This window comes from Sapajus apella, unplaced genomic scaffold (genome assembly GCF_009761245.1).
Source record: "Sapajus apella isolate SASKATOON/1434 unplaced genomic scaffold, GSC_monkey_1.0 scaffold102, whole genome shotgun sequence".
Taxonomy (NCBI): Eukaryota; Metazoa; Chordata; class Mammalia; order Primates; family Cebidae; genus Sapajus; species Sapajus apella.
The window spans coordinates 3,653,185-3,673,683 of NW_022437042.1; positions in this window are offsets into that span (position 1 = coordinate 3,653,185).

Genomic DNA, 20,499 nt, shown 5'->3' on the forward strand with positions numbered 1-20,499 from the left:
TTGCTTTTTTAGTTTGAAGACATTTTATCAGTTGTTTTGTATGTTGGCAGATACTATCTTTACTTTTAGAAAACACAGAGAGATTAATTATTATACTTGATCTACAGAGTGGTCAGATAATATAATAAAGTAAGTATGTGATTTCTACTATGACCCCAAAAAACTGCGTTCCCAAAGGCAATAGGTAAAAGATAGGGAAAACAATGACAACATCTAGTATTACTTATACAAGAAAACAATATTTTCCCATGTGTTTAACAGTTTCATTGATATATTATGTGCATCTTCTTTTGTGCCACTTACCGCACGGTTACATGGAGGAGTGTTTTGTTTAGCATATACATTTTCCTTTTAGTGCTAATATACTTTGTTTTTAGAGGCCAAAAAACAGTCAAGGTCAAGGAAACCCACTCTTTTTCTTTTTTACCTTACAGACCTTGGTATTTGGAGTGGGCTTAATCGGGTCTATATGGTAACCATAGAGTTTTCAGGCTGAGCCTGTAAGAGTGGTCCACTGTAGATATGACCTTGGACTTGACTGGAAAAGAGAACAACACCGGTATCACCATCAGATATTCAGCCATTAGGGAAACGGCTTTGCCACAGTATTTTAGTTCTGCACAAGCACCATTCAATGAGGCAGTCAACTGTGTGACAAACACACATGTTCAAGTGGGGCTGGGATGTTCTGAGAGGTCTTAAGATAGATATCATGATTCTCAAGGATCTGGGCACCTGGGACTCACCAGCACAGTACTCAGTATCTATGGACTTCAGTGTTGGAGGATGGATCTCAGCTTGGTAAACACCCTGGGCTATAGCCACCTCTTCTTATAACCAAAAAGCGGGTTAGTTGCTCACCACATTTAGAGTCCAATTAACAAGAGCAAGGCCTTGTACAAGAAAAGTGAATTTATTTCCGAAGCTAGCTTGGGGAAAGGGTATCATGTGTCTTGTTTTAAATGTGCTGCTTCACCTTTGTAGCAAAAAAGGAAAACTTTTCTAATGTGACCAGAGAAGTGAGCAAGGGCAGGGGGTCTCCCTGCTAGCCTAGTTTCTTGTCTACCCGTACTAGTTGGTGCCTTCCTGGGCAGAAATAAGTTGTTAAAGTGGCTAAATAGAAAGCATGTCCTCCTGAGGTGACCCTCTGGAGGTGGGATTTCTGTGGGGACATGCTTAGATCTGCACATCAACTATCAATTCTAGAGGAGAGATCCATCTTGGGGCACACAGATAAACTTGAGCTGTAGGGAATGTCTGGCGATGGGGTGGTGGGGAGAGGTTATTTTGCATTTAAAAAGGGCTAAATAGAAAGCAGGGGAAAAGGAGAAAGGAGAAAAGAACAACAACAAAAAAATAAACTATCTCTTAGAAAAATGGGGGTACTTGGTTACACTCATTTCTGAGGTCATGATGGCGCCCTTTATCTTGAAGTGATTTCACTTTGGCTATAGTTGCTTGGAACCTACTAAATCTAACTTTGCATCTTTTTTTTTTTTTTGTCGACTTCACGCTAGTTTAAGGAACTACCTGACGATGATAACCATATCCCAAGCACTGCTCTAAGTTCCCAACATTCTAAATTATAAACACCCAGGCCAGGAGTGGAAGGCTGAGATGGGAGGATTGCTTGAGCTCGGGAGTTCCACAGCAGCCTGGGCAGCAAAGGGAAGAACCCTACAAAACAAACAAACAAAAAAAAAAACAAAAAAAAAAAAAAACAAGAAATTAGCCGGGCGTGGTGGCGCATGCCTGTCGTCCCAGCATGGTATTTTAAGTTAGAAAGTATTTTGCTATCCCTTGCTTTGCCTTTCTAGTTATCTTTCCACATGAACATGCTTTATCTTTCCAACTAGATTGTAAGTGAGGATGGAAACATTAGTTTATTCAGCTTTTCTTCCCCATAGTTCCAGACACCTAGGTACTTTAAAGGTATTGACAAGCTATCTGCTGGCTGACAGGCTTATTTGAGAAGACAGTGTCAAAATTTCACCTGCACTTCATTGCTGGGAGCCATCAGCTTGCTAGACACAGACATGAAGAGGACAAAGCATGAAGAGCATGGGCAAGGGAGAGGAGGGCATAAGGAAAGAAGATAGCTAAGGGATGGTGTAATAGGGAGTGCAGAGAAGAGATGGGAAAAATCGAGCTGTATGACTTCAGAGCAAGTGTCCTTAAATGTAGGCTATATTAGGAAAGATTATGTCCCCTTAAGGTTTGGATGGAACCTAAAATCTATACACCTGTCAGCTAAATTGGTCTCCCTTGATAATATTGGCAACATGTACCACGAAGATTAGACAAAGAAATTGTATATGTGCTGCCAAAGCGAGCACTAGACAAAGAAATTGTAGAGATTGTAAGAAGGGAGCAGAAAATATTCCAGTGGAGGATCCAGCCCAGCTGGCAGCCTCAGGTAGGATCGTAATTGAAATGCTAGAATGTTACAGTAGGCATCATTCCAGGGCTAAAACTTGTTATTCATAACCTCAGTTCTAATTTTATTCGCCTGAATTTTCAAAGAGTGCAGCTGTAAGTGGCCACAAAATGTTCTCTGGCTTAGTTGCTAGTCTGTAATTATATGTAAAGCCCTGATCAATTTCCCTAAAGCCTATGCAAGGCTTTTCTTCAGAGCATATGCTGAGACAGTTTTTTATCACAAATCACAGAATTAAGAATTATGTCATTGGTTAGAAGGGTAGAGCATAACTTACATTAATATATTTGCAATGACATATTTGCTTTCCTGAGGTAGTGTGAGGTATAAGAAGGCAATAGATATTCATATTTCTGAGTGTATTTTATAAAGTGAACCACTTTTTGAAACTCACTGTTTAAACAATAACAAAAACAAACATTGTATGTTCTTACTCATAAGTGGAAGCTAAGCTATGAGGATGCAAAGGCGTAAGAATGATACAATGGACTTTGAGGACTTGGAGGAAAGGGTGGGAGTGGGGTGGGGGATAAAAGACTACAAATTGGGTTCAGTGTATACTGCTTGGGTGATGGGTGCTCTAAAATCCCATAAATCACCACTGACCAACTTGCTTATGTAACCAAAAACCTATGGAAATAAAAAATTTAAACTTAATAAATAAATTAAAAAATAAACAATAACAAAGACCACAAATCTAAAGAAACTTAAATGAAAATCTGGCCAAAGGTTTTACCTGTTTTTAGCTTCGGAGTGATACTTTTGGTTTTTTTTTCACTGATATTCTTGAAATATTTTTCATAAAACTAAACTTTGAAATGTGAATTCCCTTCACATCACTCATAGTATCAAAAAGAAGTAAACATATTATTGTATATGTTTATTTATGTATATAATTGTATGTATTTTCATGTGCAATTGTACATATAAACTTAAAATTGTCATTTTCAATTAATTTATAAAATTTTTACAACTCTACATTACTCCTAGAGCTGGTATGTGACAAACCTCTCAGTGTTCCTTCTATAGATAGCCAACTTTACATACTGATAATAAGAATTAAATTAACAGATTTGGTCACTAATGAGTCCCTCCTCTTTGACTGCTAGGCCCAGTGTTAGACACCTTACATGCATTGCCTCTTTCACTTGTCACAGCAATGGTGTGAGGTAGATGTTATTCCTATCGTTACCTTTCTACCTATCTCCTACTAAGGCAGCACAATATATCTCAGCTGATTTAAGGAGTTACATTTAGATAACATCAAATCAAGTAGAAGTATAGAATTTAAAAATCATCAGTGCAATTATATGATAAAGCATAATGTCAACTCTGGAAGAAGGATAACTTTTAAAGTTATGAAGCAGTAAAAAAATCAGAAAGAAAAATATGGACCACAAAACTAAGAAAAAGAGGAAAACAACAGAATGGGGAAATATTTGTAGTGAACAATTTAAGCATTCGTTATTTTAAATGTATTTTAAAAATTTTTAAACTTTGGAATATCACCAAATGTCCAAACATTCAATGAAGAAGAAAACAAATCACAGAAAAAAAAGCACATAGAAGAACCTTAAAAAAAGTGTTAACTTCACTATGCAAGGATGAAGTATAAATATATTTTTAAATCAAATTAAATTTATATTTTATTTTATTTTTAAAACAGAATCTTACTCTGTCACACAGGCTGGAGGGCAGTGGTGTGATCTCGGCTCACTGCAACCTCTGTCTCCTGAGTTCAAGTGATTCTTGTGCCTCAGCCTCCAGAGGAGCCGGGACTACAGGCACCCACCACCAAACCTGGCTAATTTTTGTATTTTTAGTAGAGATAGGGTTTTACCATGTTGGCCAGTCTGGTCTCCAACTCCTGACCTCAGGTGATCCACCCACCTCAGTGTCCCAAAGTGCTAGGATTACAGGCATGAGCCATGGTGCCCCGCCTAGTTAGTATAACTATAACAGTGTCATTTCATACCTAATGAATAAACAAAAACAAGCTGAAAATGATAAAATACAATGTTCATGAGACTGTGGGGAAATACATGTATTGCAAATGGCAATAAAAATAACCAATATTGTACTCACTTTCCTCTTGTGCCCACATTTCTGTGCAGAGGATCTACTGTTCACCCCATTTTGTAGATTAGATGACTATGACTCAGAGGGGAGGGGTAAGTAGTCCCCCAACGCACAGTTGCTATGGTGTTTTAGTCCATGTTTGTGTTGCTACAAAGGAACACCTGAGACTGGGTAATTTATGAAGAAAAGAGGTTTATTTGACTTATGGTTCTGCAGGCTGTACAAGAAGCATGATGTCAGCATCTGCTTTTTGTGAGGGCTTCAGGAAGCTTCCACCCATGCTGGAAGGGGAGCAAGTATATGGCAATCACATGGTGACAGGAAGGAAGGAAAGATAGGGAAGGAGGTTCCAGGCTTTTTTAACAAGCAGATCTCAGGGGAAGTAATAGAGTAGGAACTCACTCATTATGCTAGGTCAGCACCATGGCATTCATGAGGGACTCAACCCCATGATCCAAACATTTCCTGCCAAGTCTCACCTCCAACACTGGGGGTTAACTTTTGACATGAGATTTGCATGGGACAAATATCCAAACTATAACGTATGGGCAGAGCCAGCCTAATAGAGCTTTGTTGAAGTTAAAAACTCTATGTTCCTTTTTTAAGTTTTGATTTTACATAAAACCATGCAGAAGCAATTTTTTAAAAATAGAGTGACGTCTCACTATACTACCCAGGCTGTTCTCAAATTCCTGGCCTGAAGTGATCCTCCCACCCCGCCTCCCAAATCTCTGGGATTACAGGTGTGAGCCACTGTGCCGAGCTGATTATTTTTTAGAGGCAGGGTCTTGCTCCGTGGCCCAGGTTGAGGTGCAGTGGCACAATTATAGCTCACTACAGCCTCAAACTCCTGGGCTCCAGGGATCCTCCTGCCTCACTCAGCCTCTTGAGTAGTTAAGACTACAGGTGCGTGCCACCACACCTGGCCTAAAAACCATGTTTTTAACCAAAACGGGATACTGCTTCTCATGGCAATATCCAAGAAAGAAGAAAAGATTCAAACTCTTTTCCTTATGTGTTTCAGTCCTGGCATGTTAGCCCCAAAACAATAATTTAGGCTGCGTGCAGCCTAAATACTTTAGGCTTATGCCTGTAATCCCAACAATTTGGGAGGCTGAGGCAAGGGGATTGCTTGAGTCCAGGAGTTTGAGACCAACCTGGGCAATATGGCAAAACCCTGGCTCTACAAAAAATTTGACAAATTAGCTGGGCATGGTGGTATGTGCCTATAGTCCAAGCTACTCAGCAGGCTGAGGTGGGAGGATCACTAGAGCCTAGAAGGTCGAGGCTACAGTGAGCCATGAATGCGCCACTACACTCCAGCCTGGGTAACAGAGGGAAACACTGCCTCAAAAATAAAACAAGGCCAGGCATGGTAGCTCATGCCTGCAATCTCAGCATTTTGGGAGGCTGAGGTGGGCAGATCACTTGAGGTCAGGAGTTTGAGACCAGCCTGGCCAACATGGTGAAACCCTGTCTCTAAAAAATACAAAAAATTAGCCAGGCATGTTGGTGCATGCCTGTAATCCCAGCTACTTGGGAGGCTGAGGAAGGAGAATTGCTTGAACCCGGGAGGCAGTGGCTGCAGTGAGCCTAGATTGCACCACTGCACTCCAGCCTGGGCGACAGAGTAAGACTCCATCTCAAACAAACAAACAAAAAACAAAAAAGCAGCAAAATAAAGTTTAAAAGTAGCTGAATGTACAAAGACGTTCATTTATTCAATATCTGTTGATCAATCATTATGTGCCAGGCAACAATCTTAAGCAAATCACAAGATATGAATGCAGACATTAAAATAAAAACTATGAAGAAAACGATAAAATACTGGAAAGCATTTCTGAAATAGTGTTTAATTGAAAAATTGGACCACACTATTGGATACCGAAACTAATTGCTGAGTTAGGTCCAAGAACTGAATTGAGTCAGAGAAGTTATGTGATTTGGGGAAATTTCCAGTAAGAAACTTTTCAATGGCAATCTTAACTGCCTGACCTTTGTGGCACCAGAATGTACCCTTTCACATAAAAGGCAGTTTTGCAAGTTTGTTTGCCAGCCTCCTGATTTGTGGGGCTTTAGGTCCTGAGAGAACAACCCCACCTCTCCTATTCCCAACTCTTCCGCCTCCCAGTGGTGCATGATGTTCTTGCCATTTCCAGGGAGCAGCCTGTGTTTCTTGAATGGGAAGTGAGGGGAGGCCAGAGCATACCTGTGATAGGGGAGGGAGGCAGGGAAGTGCTGGGAGGAGAAGGTGGGGTCCCTAGCAAGGGCTCCACCCCCGGTCCTGTTCCCACAGACTGAAGTGAGGACAGGCATTTCTGTTTCCATGTCCAAATGTTGCATTTCCCAAGACCACCCTGGCCTGCCATGCCCCCATCCTGTGTCTATAAAATCCCTGAAACCATATTGGGCAGAGACACGAACGGCCATGGGCAAAGACACAAGTGGCTGGCCCTCGAGAACACACTGCCGAAAGAGCACACCGGCAGACACCAGCAAATACCAGCAGGCTAACCAGCTGAACAACACCGAGTTTGGCTAGGGTGGTCAGAAGAGAGCCTGGCTGCTGGGCGGCCTGACTTCAGGGGAAAACCACCTTCCCACTGTATTCCCTTTCTGGCCTCCCCATCCACCTTTCTGAGAGCTACCACTACTCAATAAAAGACCTTGTACCCATCCTCCAAGCCCACATGTGATCTGATTTTTCTCTTTATACCAAGGCAAGAACCTGGGATACAGAAAACGCTCTTTCCTTGTGATAAGGTAGAGGGTCTAACTGAGTTGATAAACATAAGCTGCCTACAGATGGCTAAGCTGAAAGAGCACACCCTAACACGTGCCCACTCCAGACACTGCAATGGGATCAGAGTCACTCGGTCACTCACCACTATGCTGATCTCTACTTTGCAATAATGAAGTTGTTTTTATGTTATAGGTTTTTTTTTTAGATGGCGTCTTGCTCGTCACCCAGGCTGGAGTGCAGTGGCATGATCTTGGCTAACTGCCACCTCTGCCTCCTGGGTTCTAGCGATTCTCATGCCTCAGACTCCCCAGTAGCTGGGATTACAGTCATATTTTTAGTGGAGATGGGGTTTCACCATGTTGGCCAGGCTGGTCTCCAACTCCTGACCTCAGGTGATCTGCACACCCCTACCGAGTACCAGCTCGGTTGGGAGACCCCCACCCAGGCGGCACTGAAGGCAATGAGAGGCATACACCCAGATAGAACCACAGAGAGGCTCCATCCGGGGAGCCAGCAGCCTATTGAGCTGACAGCCCCAGGGGCTAACAGCATTCCAGGCTGAAGGCCCTGAGCAGATTCTGATCCATGTGTTTATTCTCTTTGCACAGGTGATTATTAATAAACAGATGTCCTCTATTTACTCATAACTCAAAAATATACCAGTTAGGCAGCTGCCACCCACTTACCACTAATTACAAACTAAAAGGTATTTTCCACAAGGGATCCGTGGGGGCAGGGTAAACTTAATGTTTCTCAACACACTCCGGCCTCCCAAAGTGCTGAGATTACAGGTGTGAGCCACTGAGCCTGGCCTATGTTACAGCTTCAGGGATATCCAGCTTCCATTCACTACCCTTCTTCAGTCTGTGACCCTGCAGCATGAACTGACACATGATTGCCACTTAGAGCACCCACACAGGACTCCAGCGGGGAGCTAATGGGGAGTAGGGGTTATGTGGGAATGTATCATAGTCTGTGTTCATTAGATTCTACATGAAGTCCCCTCCCAATTAGGTCAATAACTTAAGAGATTTCAAGACTTAAAAAAAAAAAGTTTTTAATCACTGTGTTTTTGAAAGGACCTGAATTATGTACTCTAAAATTAATTTTTCTCCTGAATAAACTATTTAGTTATTATTTTTAGTTAATACAGATTTGTACAGATTTGACACCCAACTGAAGAGTTGGCTTTGTGGGCCCCACTAACAACTGGCTTGACAAGCTTTATTCTATGATGATGAATTGTTCCTGTTTTTATAGGAGGGAATTTGATATTAGGCCACTGTATGTATGGAAAATTTCCCAAACTCCTGGATTAGCCAATTGGAATTTTAAATTGTAAAGCCCTCTCATAAATAGACAACTGTTTCTTGTTTTATCTCACTTGGAGCAGCTTGATAGTTGTGTCTTCTAACAGGTAGAAAGGTGGTTGTAGCCTGTGGGGGTGGGGGGTACCCTGATGACCAAAAAAACCACAGGGTGAAATGGAGTGATGTGACCATTCCAGGGTGTTTTCTAGCTAAAGATCCTGTGTGTGTGCATGCATGCCCACATGCACGTGTGTCTACAAAAGAGAGAAGGATCAGCCAAACATACAAGCTCATGGTTTGGAAGGAGAGTTTGAGTGCTCTGCTGACCACCAAGCCCCTAGGGAAACAGGATGTGAGAGGGATTGAGAACAAGGAAGCCTCAGAATTTGGTCAACAGCCCAAATCTCTCAGCACAACCAGTGGCTCATTATGCCAGATTCTAAATGCAATTGAACTGTCAATTCACATCCATGTATGAAAGGCAAGAAAAGGGAAGGAGTAGTGGATATAAAGATAAGTAAGACATAGTCCTCTGCCTTTGCCTAGTTTAAGCCCAATTTACTGAGGTTCTTTATATGCAGCATTTAGGGTGCAATCAATGTGATGCTGATATTAAAAGACAAATGTGCTACTCATTTGCTATTTCTTTAAGGGCGAAGTACACATTCTGAATATGGAACCTCGGCCTTTTGTGTTTTATTTTGCTTTACGTATGAAATAAATGGACTTCCTTTCTCCTCCAGGTGCCCACAGCCTCCTCATTTTCCCCATAAATGAAGTCTAAAGTAAAAGTGATGTTATGCAGCATTCTTAGGATGAGGGCTATGTGATGAGCATTATATCATCGTAGCACTATATCATCATAGCAACCAACTCCACAGGGTGTCTACTTAATGTATGAGAATTCCAGTCCATGCCCACATCAAAGTAAACAAAATTGAACTTACTAATCAGGAAATCCAGTGAAGGGCTTGCAAAGGCAAAATAAATTGCAGGACCACCAAAATCACTAAGCAAAAAGGAAAAGACAGGCAGGGAACTGCATCAGGCTAAGCCTCTCATTTTATTCCTAGATAATATTGCTACAAATATATATTTTTTTCTTTTAGTCTTTTTATTGCATTTTAGGTTTTGGGGTACATGTGAAGAACATGCAAGATTGTTGCATAGGTACACACATGGCAGTGTGATTTGCTGCCTTCCTCCCCTTCATCTATATCTGGCATTTCTCCCCATGTTATCTCCCCCCACCTCCCCACCCCCATCCCTCCCCCATTTCCCCCCAACAGACCCCAGTGTGTAGTGCTCCCCTCCCTGTGTCCATGCGTTCTCATTGTTCAACACCCACCTATGAGTGAGAACATGCGGTGTTTGATTTTCTGCTCTTGTGTCAGTTTGCTGAGAATGATGGTTTCCAGGTTCATTCATGTCCCTACAAAGGACACGAACTCATCATTTTCAATCGTTGCATAATATTCCATGGTGTATATGTACCACATTTTCCCTGTCCAGTCTATCATCAAGGGGCATTTGGGTTGGTTCCAGGTCTTTGCTATTGTAAACAGTGCTGCAATGAACATTCGTGTGCATGTGTCCTTATAGTAGAACGATTTATAATCCTTTGGATATATACCCAGTAATAGGATTGCTGGGTCAAATGGATTTTCTATTTCTAGGTCCTTAAGGATTCGCCACACTGTCTTCCACAATGGTTGAACTAATTAACACTCCCACCAACAGTGTAAAAGTGTTCCTATTTCTCCACATCCTCTCCAGCATCTGTTGTCTCCAGATTTTTAAATGATTGCCATTCTAACTGGCGTGAGATGGTATCTCAATGTAGTTTTGATTTGCATTTCTCTAATGACCAGTGATGATGAGCATTTTTTCATATGTTTGTTGGCCTCATGTATGTCTTCTTTTGTAAAGTGTCTGTTCATATCCTTTGCCCACTTTGGAAAGGGCTTGTTTTTTTCTTGTAGATCCATTTTAGTTCTTTGTAGATTCTGGATATCAGCCCTTTGTCAGATGGGTAGACTGCAAAAATTTTTTCCCATTCTGTTGGTTGCCGATTCACTCTAATGACTATTTCTTTTGCCGTGCAGAAGCTGTGGAGTTTGATTAGGTCCCATTTGTCTATTTTGGCTTTTGTTGCAATGCTTTTGGTGTTTTGGTCATGAAGTCATTGCCTATGCCTATGTCCTGAATAGTTTTGCCTAGATTTTCTTCTAGGGTTTTTATGGTGTTAGGTCTTATGTTTAAGTCTTTAATCCACCTGGAGTTAATTTTAGTGTAAGGCGTCAGGAAGTGGTCCAGTTTCTGCTTTCTGCACATGACTAGCCAGTTGTCCCAACACCATTTATTAAACAGGGAATCCTTTCCCTGTTGCTTGTTTTTTTTCAGGTTTGTGAAAGATAGGATGGTTGTAGATATGTTGTGTTGCCTCTGAGGCCTCTGTTCTGTTCCATTGGTCTATATCTCTGTTTTGGTACCAGTACCATGCTGTTTTGATTACTTTAGCCTTGTGATATAGTTTGAAGTCCGGTAGTGTGATGCCTCCTGCTTTGTTCTTTTTGCTTAGAATTGACTTGGCTATTTGGGCTCCCTTTTGGTTCCATATGAAGTTTAAGATGTTTTTTTCCAGTTCTGTGAAGAAGGTCATTGGTAGCTTGATGGAAATAGCATTGAATCTGTAAATTACTTTGGGCAGTATGGCCATTTTCATGATACTGATTCTTCCTAACCATGAACATGGAATGTTTCTCCATCTGTTTGCGTCCTCTCTTATTTCGTTGAGCAGTGGCTTGTAGTTATCCTTGGAGAGGTCCTTTATGTTCCTTGTTAGTTGTATTCCTAGGTATTCTATTCTCTTTGTAGCAATTGTGAATGGCAGTTCGTTCTTGATTTGGCTCTCTTTTTTTTTTTTTTCTTTTTTTTCTTTTTTTTTTTTTTTTTGGGACGGAGTTTCGCTCTTGTTACCCAGGCTGGAGTGCAATGGCGCGACCTCGGCTCACCGCAACCTCCGCCTCCTGGGTTCAGGCAATTCTCCTGCCTCAGCCTCCTGAGTAGCTGGGATTACAGGCACGTGCCACCATGCCCAGCTAATTTTTTGTATTTTTAGTAGAGACGGGGTTTCACCGTATTGACCAGGATGGTCTCGATCTCTTGACCTCGTGATCCACCCGCCTCGGCCTCCCAAAGTGCTGGTATTACAGGCTTGAGCCACCGCGCCCGGCCGATTTGGCTCTCTTTAAGTCTGTTATTGGTGTATAGGAATGCTTGTGATTTTTGCACATTGATTTTGTATCCTGAGACTTTGCTGAAGTTGCTTATCAGTTTCAGGAGATTTTGGGCTGAGATGATGGGGTTTTCTAGGTATACAATCATGTCATCTGCAAATAGAGACAATTTTACTTCCTCCTTTCCTATTTGAATACCCTTTATTTCTTTTTCTTGCCTGATTGCTCTGGATAGAACTTCCAGTACTATATTGAATAGTAGTGGTGAGAGTGGGTATCCCTGTCTAGTGCCAGATTTCAAAGGGAATGCTTCCAGTTTTTGCCCATTCAGTATGATATTGGCTGTTGGTTTGTCGTAAATAGCTTTTATTATTTTGAGATACATTCCGTCAATACCTAGTTTATTGAAGGTTTTTAGCATAAAGAGCTGTTGAATTTTGTCAAAGGCCTTCTCTGCATCAATTGAGATAATCGTGTTTTTTGTCTTTGGTTCTGTTTATGTGGTGAACTACGTTTATAGACTTGCATATGTTGAACCAGCCTTGCATCCCTGGGATGAAGCCTACTTGATCATGGTGGATAAGCTTTTTGATGCGCTGTTGCAATCGGCTTGCCAGTATTTTATTGAAGATTTTTGCATCTATGTTCATCATGGATATTGGCCCGAAGTTTTCTTTTCTTGTTGAGTCTCTGCCGGGTTTTGGTATCAGGATGATGTTGGTCTCATAAAATGATTTGGGAAGGATTCCCTCTTTTTGGATTATTTGGAATAGTTTCAGAAGGAATGGTACCAGCTCCTCTTTGTATGTCTAGTAGAATTCGGCTGTGAACCCATCTGGACGTGGGCTTTTTTTGGGTGGTAGGCTCTTAATTGCTGCCTCAACTTCAGACCTTGTTATTGGTCTATTCAGGGTTTCCACTTCTTCCTGGTTTAGGCTTGGGAGGAGGCAAGTGTCCAGGAATTTATCCATTTCTTCCAGGTTTACTAGTTTATGTGCATAGAGTTGTTTGTAATAATCTCTGATGATGGTTTGAATTTCTGTGGAATCTGTGGTGATATCCCCTTTATCGTTTTTTATTGCATCAATTTGGTTATTCCCTCTTTTCTTTTTTATTAATCTGGTTAGTGGTCTATTTTGTTGATCTTTTCGGAAAACCAGCTCCTGAATTTATTGATTTTTTGAAGGGTTTTTTTGTGTCTCTATCTCCTTCAGTTCTGCTCTGATCTTAGCTATTTCTTGTCTTCTGCTAGGTTTTGAGTTTTTTTGATCTTGCTCCTCTAGCTCTTTCAATTTTGATGATAGGGTGTCAATTTTTGATCTCTCCTTGCTTCTCATGTGGGCACTTATTGCTATATATTTTCCTCTAGAGACTACTTTAAATATGTCCCAGAGATTCTGGTATGTTGTGTCTTTGTTCTCGTTGGTTTCGAAGAACATCTTTATTTCTGCCTTGATTTCATTGTTTATCCAGTCAACATTCAAGAGCCAGTTGTTCAGTTTCCATGAAGCTGTGTGGTTCTCAGTTAGTTTCTACAGTCTGAGATCTAACTCGATTGCACTGTGGTCTGAGAGACTGTTTGTTATGATTTCCGTTCTTTTGCATTTGCTGAGGAGTGATTTATTTCCAATTATGTGGTCAATTTTAGAGTAGGTGTGATGTGGTGCTGAGAAGAATGTATATTCTGTGGATTTGGGGTGGAGAGTTCTGTAAATGTCTATTAGGTTTGCTTGGTCCAGGTCCGAGTTCAGGTCCTGGATATCCTTGTTAATTTTCTGTTTGGTTGATCTGTCTGATATTGACAATGGGGTGTTAAAGTCTCCCACTATAATTGTGTAGGAGTCTAAGTCTCTTTGTAAGTCATTAAGAACTTGCCTTATGTATCTGGGTGCTCCTGTATTGGGTGTGTATATATTTAGGATCATTAGCTCTTCTTGTTGCATTGATCCTTTTACCATTATGTAATGTCCTTCTTTGTCTCTTTTGATCTTTGTTGCTTTAAAGTCTATTTTATCAGAAACGAGAATTGCAACTCCTGCTTTTTTTTTGCTCTCCATTTGTTTGGTAAATCTTCCTCCATCCCTTTATTTTGAGCCTTTGTGTATCCTTGTATGTGAGACAGGTTTCCTGGATACAGCACACCGATGGGTTTTGGCTTTTTATGCAATTTGCCAGTCTGTGTCTTTTGACTGGGGCATTTAATCCATTTACATTTAGGGTTCATATTGTTATGTGTGAATTTGATGCTGCCATTTTGATGCTAGCTGGCTGTTTTGTTCATTAGTTGATGCAGATTCTTGATTGTGTTGATGCTCTTTACCATTTGGTATGTTTTTGGAGTGGCTGGTACTGGTTGTTCCTTTACATGTGTAGAGCCTCTTTCAGGAGATCTTGTAAAGCAGGTCTGGTGGTGATGAAATCTCTGAGTACTTGCTTGTTCGCAAAGGATTTTATTTTTCCTTCACTTATGAAGCTTAGTTTGGCTGGATAGGAGATTCTGGGTTGAAAGCTCTTTTCTTTAAGGATGTTGAATATTGCCCCCCACTCTCTTCTGGCTTGTAGTGTTTCTGCTGAGAGATCTGCTGTGAGTCTGATGGGCTTCCCTTTGTGGGTAACCCGACCTTTCTCTCTGGCTGCCCTTAGTATTTTCTCCTTCATTTCAACCCTGGTGAATCTGACGATTATGTGCCTTGGGGTTGCTCTTCTTGAGGAATATCTTTGTGATGTTCTCTGTATTTCCTGGACTTGAATATTGGCCTGCCTTGCTAGGTTGGGGAAGTTTTCCTGGATAATATACTGAAGAGTATTTTCCAGCTTGGATTCATTCTCTTCGTCACATTCAGGTATGCCTATCAAACGTAGATTAGGTCTTTTCATATAGTCCCACATTTCTTGGAGACTTTGTTCATTCCTTTTTACCCTTTTTTCTCTATTCTTGCCTTCTCGTTTTATTTCATTGAGTTGATCTTCGACCTCTGATACCCTTTCTTCTGCTTGGTCAATTCGGCTGTTGAAACTTGTTCATGCTTCATGAGGTTCTCATGTTGTGTTTTTCAGCTCCATCAATTCACTTATATTCCTCTCTGTGTTGTCCATTCTCGTTAGCATTTCGTCAAATCTTTTTTCAAGGTGCTTAGTTTCTTTGCATTGGGTTAGAACATGTTCTTTTAGCTCACTGTAGTTTCTTATTACCCACCTTCTGAAGTCTGATTCTGTCATTTCATCACACTCGTTCTCCATCCAACCTTGTTCCCTTGCTGGTGAGGAGTTGTGATCCCTTTTAGTAGGAGAGGTGTTCTGGTTTCGGATGTTTTCATCCTTTTTGCACTGGTTTCTTCCCATCTTTGTGGGTTTATCCACCTGTTGTCTTTTTAGTTACTGACTTTCAGATTGGGTCTCTGAGTGAACTTCCAGTTTGCGGATGCTGAAGTTACTTCATTTTCTTAGCTTTCCTTCTAACAGTCTGCACTCCAGGCCCTGCTTGCCTGGGGATCACCTGCAGCAGCTGCAGAACAGTAAGGTTTGCTACCAGTTTCCTCTTCTGCTATCTTTGTCCCAGAAGGATGCCCGCCAAATGTCAGTCTGTTCTCTCCTTTATGAGGTGACTCTTTGGATATACGGGGGTCAGGGAGCTGCTTGAGGAGACAGTCTGTCCTTTATTGGAGCTCAAGTCCTGCGCTGTGAGCTCCATTGTTCATTCAGAGTTGCTGGGCAGGTACGTATAGGTCTGCTGCAACAGAACTCATAAACTCTTTTTTTTTTCCCCCCAGGTGCTGTGTCCCAGGGAGTTAGGGCTTTATTTATGAGTTTCCATTGTGCTGCTGCCTTTTTTTTTTCTTTCAGGGCTGTCCTGCCCAGCAAGGAGGCAGCCTAGTCACTGTCTGCCTGCAGAGACTTTGCTGAGCTGCTCTGGGCTCCGCCCAGCTGCCATGTGATCTTCCCTGCAGTCCTGTTTATATGGGTGTAGTTAGAACTGCCTTGGCAATGGTGGCCTGCCTCTGTTATGGCAGACTCTCTCTGTCGTGGCAGGTTGCCTCGGCAACAGCGGGTTCCCTCAGCAATGGCGGGCTGCCTCAGCGATGGTCAGACTGCCTCTGCAGTGGTGGAGTGTCTCAGTAATGGCGGACGCCCCTCCCCCACAGAGCCGGACCGTCCCGTGTTCAGCAGTGCTTGCTGTGAAACTCTCAACCCAGAGCGCTTTCAATTACCGTTTTTTTTTTTTTTTTTTTTGTGGGGGGGTGGTGGGGGTGGGACCAGTTGAGCCTGATCACCTGGCTCCCTGACTGACAGTCTTTTTTTTGTTGTTGTTGTTGAACGGTTGACTGTCTCCCAGTGTTCCAGTCGCCTGTTGAAAAGGCGCAGGGATCTGCGTGCTGCAAGTCATTCAGCCGGCTGAAACAGCGGCGCTGAGATTCCTGGTGGTTTTTTTGCCTTGGGATCTCCTGGCCTGGCTCGCAATTTCAGATGAATGGGCGACTTTGCCGTCCCAGGGCTCCAATCGCCAGCTAAGAGGGCACCCGGACCAGTGTCTTTTGTATGGAAAACCGCTGCGCCAGGGCGCAGGTAAAGCAGCCGCGCGGGCCGAAACAGCCATGCAGGCCGAAACAGCGGCGCTGGCGACCTGTGGGGCTCCTCCGCCTGGGAATCTCCTAGTCTGTGGGCAATAAAAATCCGTCTGGAAATGCGGCGTCCACTCACCCTCTGCACTGTCACTGGGAGCTGCAATCCTGAGCTGTTCCTAGTCGGCCATCTTCCCCCGATCCCCGCTACAAATATTTTTTTAAAAGGCTACATGCCTCCCTCACAATTTGCCCATAAGGAAATTCCTTGTGGGCCTCAAGATCTTTACCCCAAAACAATTCTGTTGAGTTTCACCCTGGCAGTGTAAATTGATAGCTTATCTTCACAGATGCTGGACAAAGGACAGAACTCAAAGTCATCCCTTTGCTCACCTTATTACAGGTAGTTAGGCATGAGCTGGGCAGGAGAGGGCTCTACCCAACCCACTGGAAATGTCGGGTGATGGTTCAGCAATTATCACCTTGCCTCTCTAAAAATGATAATTCAGCAGCACCAGGAAGATGTTGTTTCCTGATGGTCCATACCTGTTAACATCAAAATGTTAAGTGAATGCAGGTCCCAGGGGAAGCAACTTCCTGGGCATGCGTGTTAAGAGACAAAAATGGTGAAGTATGATCTTCCACGGGCACACTCCACTGGAAAAGGAAAGAAAGCCTCAGATGAGCATACGTATAATTCCCTAAACACATTGCGCATGCTCAATTCCGTAGGGTAAGGAAAGCAATGAGCATGTGGAAAGCCCACCCTAAGGGAAGAATCATGAGAAAAAGGCAAGCCTATAAAGTCCAAGGATCAAGGTTAAAGGGCCTTTCTGCTATCTGCTTTTGCTCTCTTTTCTCTCTTGTACCTTAAGGTGCCTGCTTGGGTCTCTTTCAAGCAAATTTTCCTTTCTTTCCTTTTCTAAAGCGTTTTAAATAAACTTCCACTTCTGCTCTGAAACTTGCTTCAGTCTCTTTTTCTGTTTTATGACCCTCAGTTGAATTCTTTCTTCTGAAGAGGTAAGGACTGAAGTTACTGTGGACCCGTACGGATTCACCACCAGTAACACGGGGTAACTCCGATGTCTTCCAGCGCTAACAACCTGAGACAATTTGATACCTGATTGCTTCCTCTGCCCTATTGTTTATGGAAAAATGCAGATTCACCAAACCAGACTAAGGCATAAGTGACTGTTCCTCTAGAATTCAGTCACTGAGAAGAAAAACACCTTTTCTCCAAAAACAACAAAGTCATAGAAAGAAAAAAACATAAAGGCCATTTTCTTCTCAGTTGACTGAATTCTGTTTTCTCTATATTTCTTCCTGTCTCTCCTTCCTTTTGCCCTCCCCTCTGCTGCATGAGGGATCTAAAATGATTTCTAACAGCCTGAGATTCCTTAAAGAAAACAGAGAAGGTGCCAGATTCCATTTTTGGGAGAAACCCCTGTTTTTCCTTATGGAACCCCAAGACATCTGACCTCTTCCTGGTGCTGCTGAATTATCATTTTTAGAGAGGCAAGGTAATAATTCCTGAACCATCACCTGACATTTCTAGTGGGTGGGCAAATGAAATGAACAGACACTTCTCAAAAGAAGACATTTATGCAGCCAAGAAACATATATAAAAAAAAGCTCAACATCACTGATCATTAGAGAAATGTAAATCAAAACCACAGTGAGATGCCATCTCATGTCAGTCAGAAGGGCAATTATTAAAAAAATCAGGAAACAACAGAGGTTGGCAAGGCTGCAGAGAAATAGGAAGGCTTTTTCAGTGTTGATGGGAATGTAAATTAGTTTAACCATTGGGAAAGACAATGTGGTGATTCTTCTAAGACCTAGAATCAGCAATACCATTTGACCCAGCAATCCCATTACTGGGTATATACCCAGAGAAATATAAATCATTTTATTATAAAGATACATGCACATGTATTTCATTGCAGCACTGTTCACAATAGCAAAGACATGGAATAAACCCAAATGCCCATCAGTGATAGACTGGATAAAAAAAATGTGGTGCATATACACCATGGAGTACTATGCAGCCATAAAAAAGAATATTATCCTGAGCAAACTAGTGCAGCAACAGAAAACCAAATACTGCATATTCTCATTTATAAATGGGAGCTAAATGATGACAACGGAAGGAGACATGGAGGGGAACAACACACACTGGGGCCTACTGAAAGGTGGGAGGAGGGAGAGGATGATGAAAAATAACTAATAGATACTAGGCTTAATACGTGCGTGATGAAACAATCTGTACAACAAACCCCCATGACTCAAGTTCACCTATGTAACAAATCAGCACTTGTGCCCCCGAACTTAAAATGAAAGTTAAATGAGAAAATTAAAAAAAAGAGAAGTGTTCTTTGTGGGATTAATTTTAGAGGATCTCTCTCTTTGAAAACCTAGACTGCAGGTAAATTACCATGTACAGCAATGTTTTGCTTATCTTTTCTGCCTCATACCACTATCTTGCCTTAATTTCTGGCACCTGGAATTAGAGACACATTTAAAAATGGTGTATATGACTCTTGAAGATGCTATCCACTTCTGGGAAATGTATTCACTTTTATTTTGCTTCTTCCAGGAAATATGGGCATGGAAAAAGAATATTTTCTGCCAGTGTGTGTCAGACTGGATGTGAGGATTGATTGAGGATTTCTGCTGAGCACCCTCTGGCTTTCAGTTTCAGCTGTGGCCAGTGCAGAGAAGGTGTCAGGCCTGGGTTTAATGGTGTTGTGGAGCTTATTTGTACAGACACATTAGTTCTGAGGCTGCTTAAAGCACTGAGAAATTTACTGTTTTAGAAGGAAAGTGATTAACACTGGGAAATAATTTTTTTGTTTGAATATCATCCTGTGAGAATGGCTATACAGAGGTACATTCTTCTTGGATTTTCCACACTCCCAACAGGACCTGGGATTCTGTGCAGCAATAACCACCTTGTCTCTGTGGAAGCCACACATTATGTACACTACTTTGCTGACATTTGACAATCACAAATGGAAATAAAAGAAGAAAGGAATTAAAATCAGCAGGCACCATGGCATGGTTTCCTAAGGAAACAGAGCCTTCCTTTACACTGGGAACATATGAGAACAATTAAACTGGTCTTTGATTAAGACCCATGGGAGGAAATTGCGGGATGACTCTGGTACCTTATCTGTAGCCATTGCAATCACTTTATACTATAACCATGGTGTCCTCAATCACTTTTAACATAAAACTCCATTGAAGGAGACTCATATTGCTAAAGATTACTCAAAAACGAAGGTTAAGCTCAGGAGAACTTTATGCTTTAAAAAATGGACTGGGCCTCTTCATTTTTCTAATTTATTTTTGTTTTTGTTTTCTTCTATCCTGGAAATTTCACACAAAGAAGATAGTGTTGATGAAAAGAATAAAGCTCTATAAAATATATTTATTCTGAGCCAAATATGAGTGACCAATGGCCCATGGAAGCTCTCAGGAGATCCTGAGAATATGTGTTCCGGGTAGTTGGGCTACAGCTTGGTTTTATACATTTTAGGGAGACATAAGACATCAATCAATACATGCAAGATGTACATTGATTCTGTCCAGAAAGGTGAGTCAACTCAAAGTGGGAGCTTCTAGGTAATAGGTAGATTCAAATTTTCTGGTTGGCCATTGGTTGGAGTCATGTTACTGTCTAAAGACTTAAATACAGTACAAGAGAGTGTCTGCATTAGGGTAAGGGGTTGTGGAGACCAGGTTCTCATTATGCAGAGGAAGCCTCCAGGTAGCCAGCTTCAGAGAGAATAGTTTGTAAATATTTCTTAGTAGAGATGATTCTCTCCTGGATCAGGAAAAAGGCCTGCACAGAAAGGGGATTCTCTTCAGGATGTACATTTTCACCCACAAGAGACAGCTTTGCAGGACTACTTCAAAATATGGCAAAGAAATATATAGGGTAAAATACTTTTGATTTCTTTCAGGGCCTGCTGTCATGTGATGCTATACTAGAGTCAGGCTGGAAATTGGTGTCTTATTGCTACAGTCTGTTAGTCTTAAGTTCTGTTCTAATATTATTACTGGTCAGTTGTCCATAAATTCCAAAAGGCAGCAGGAAATAATAAGGCATGTCTGACCCCTACTTCCCATC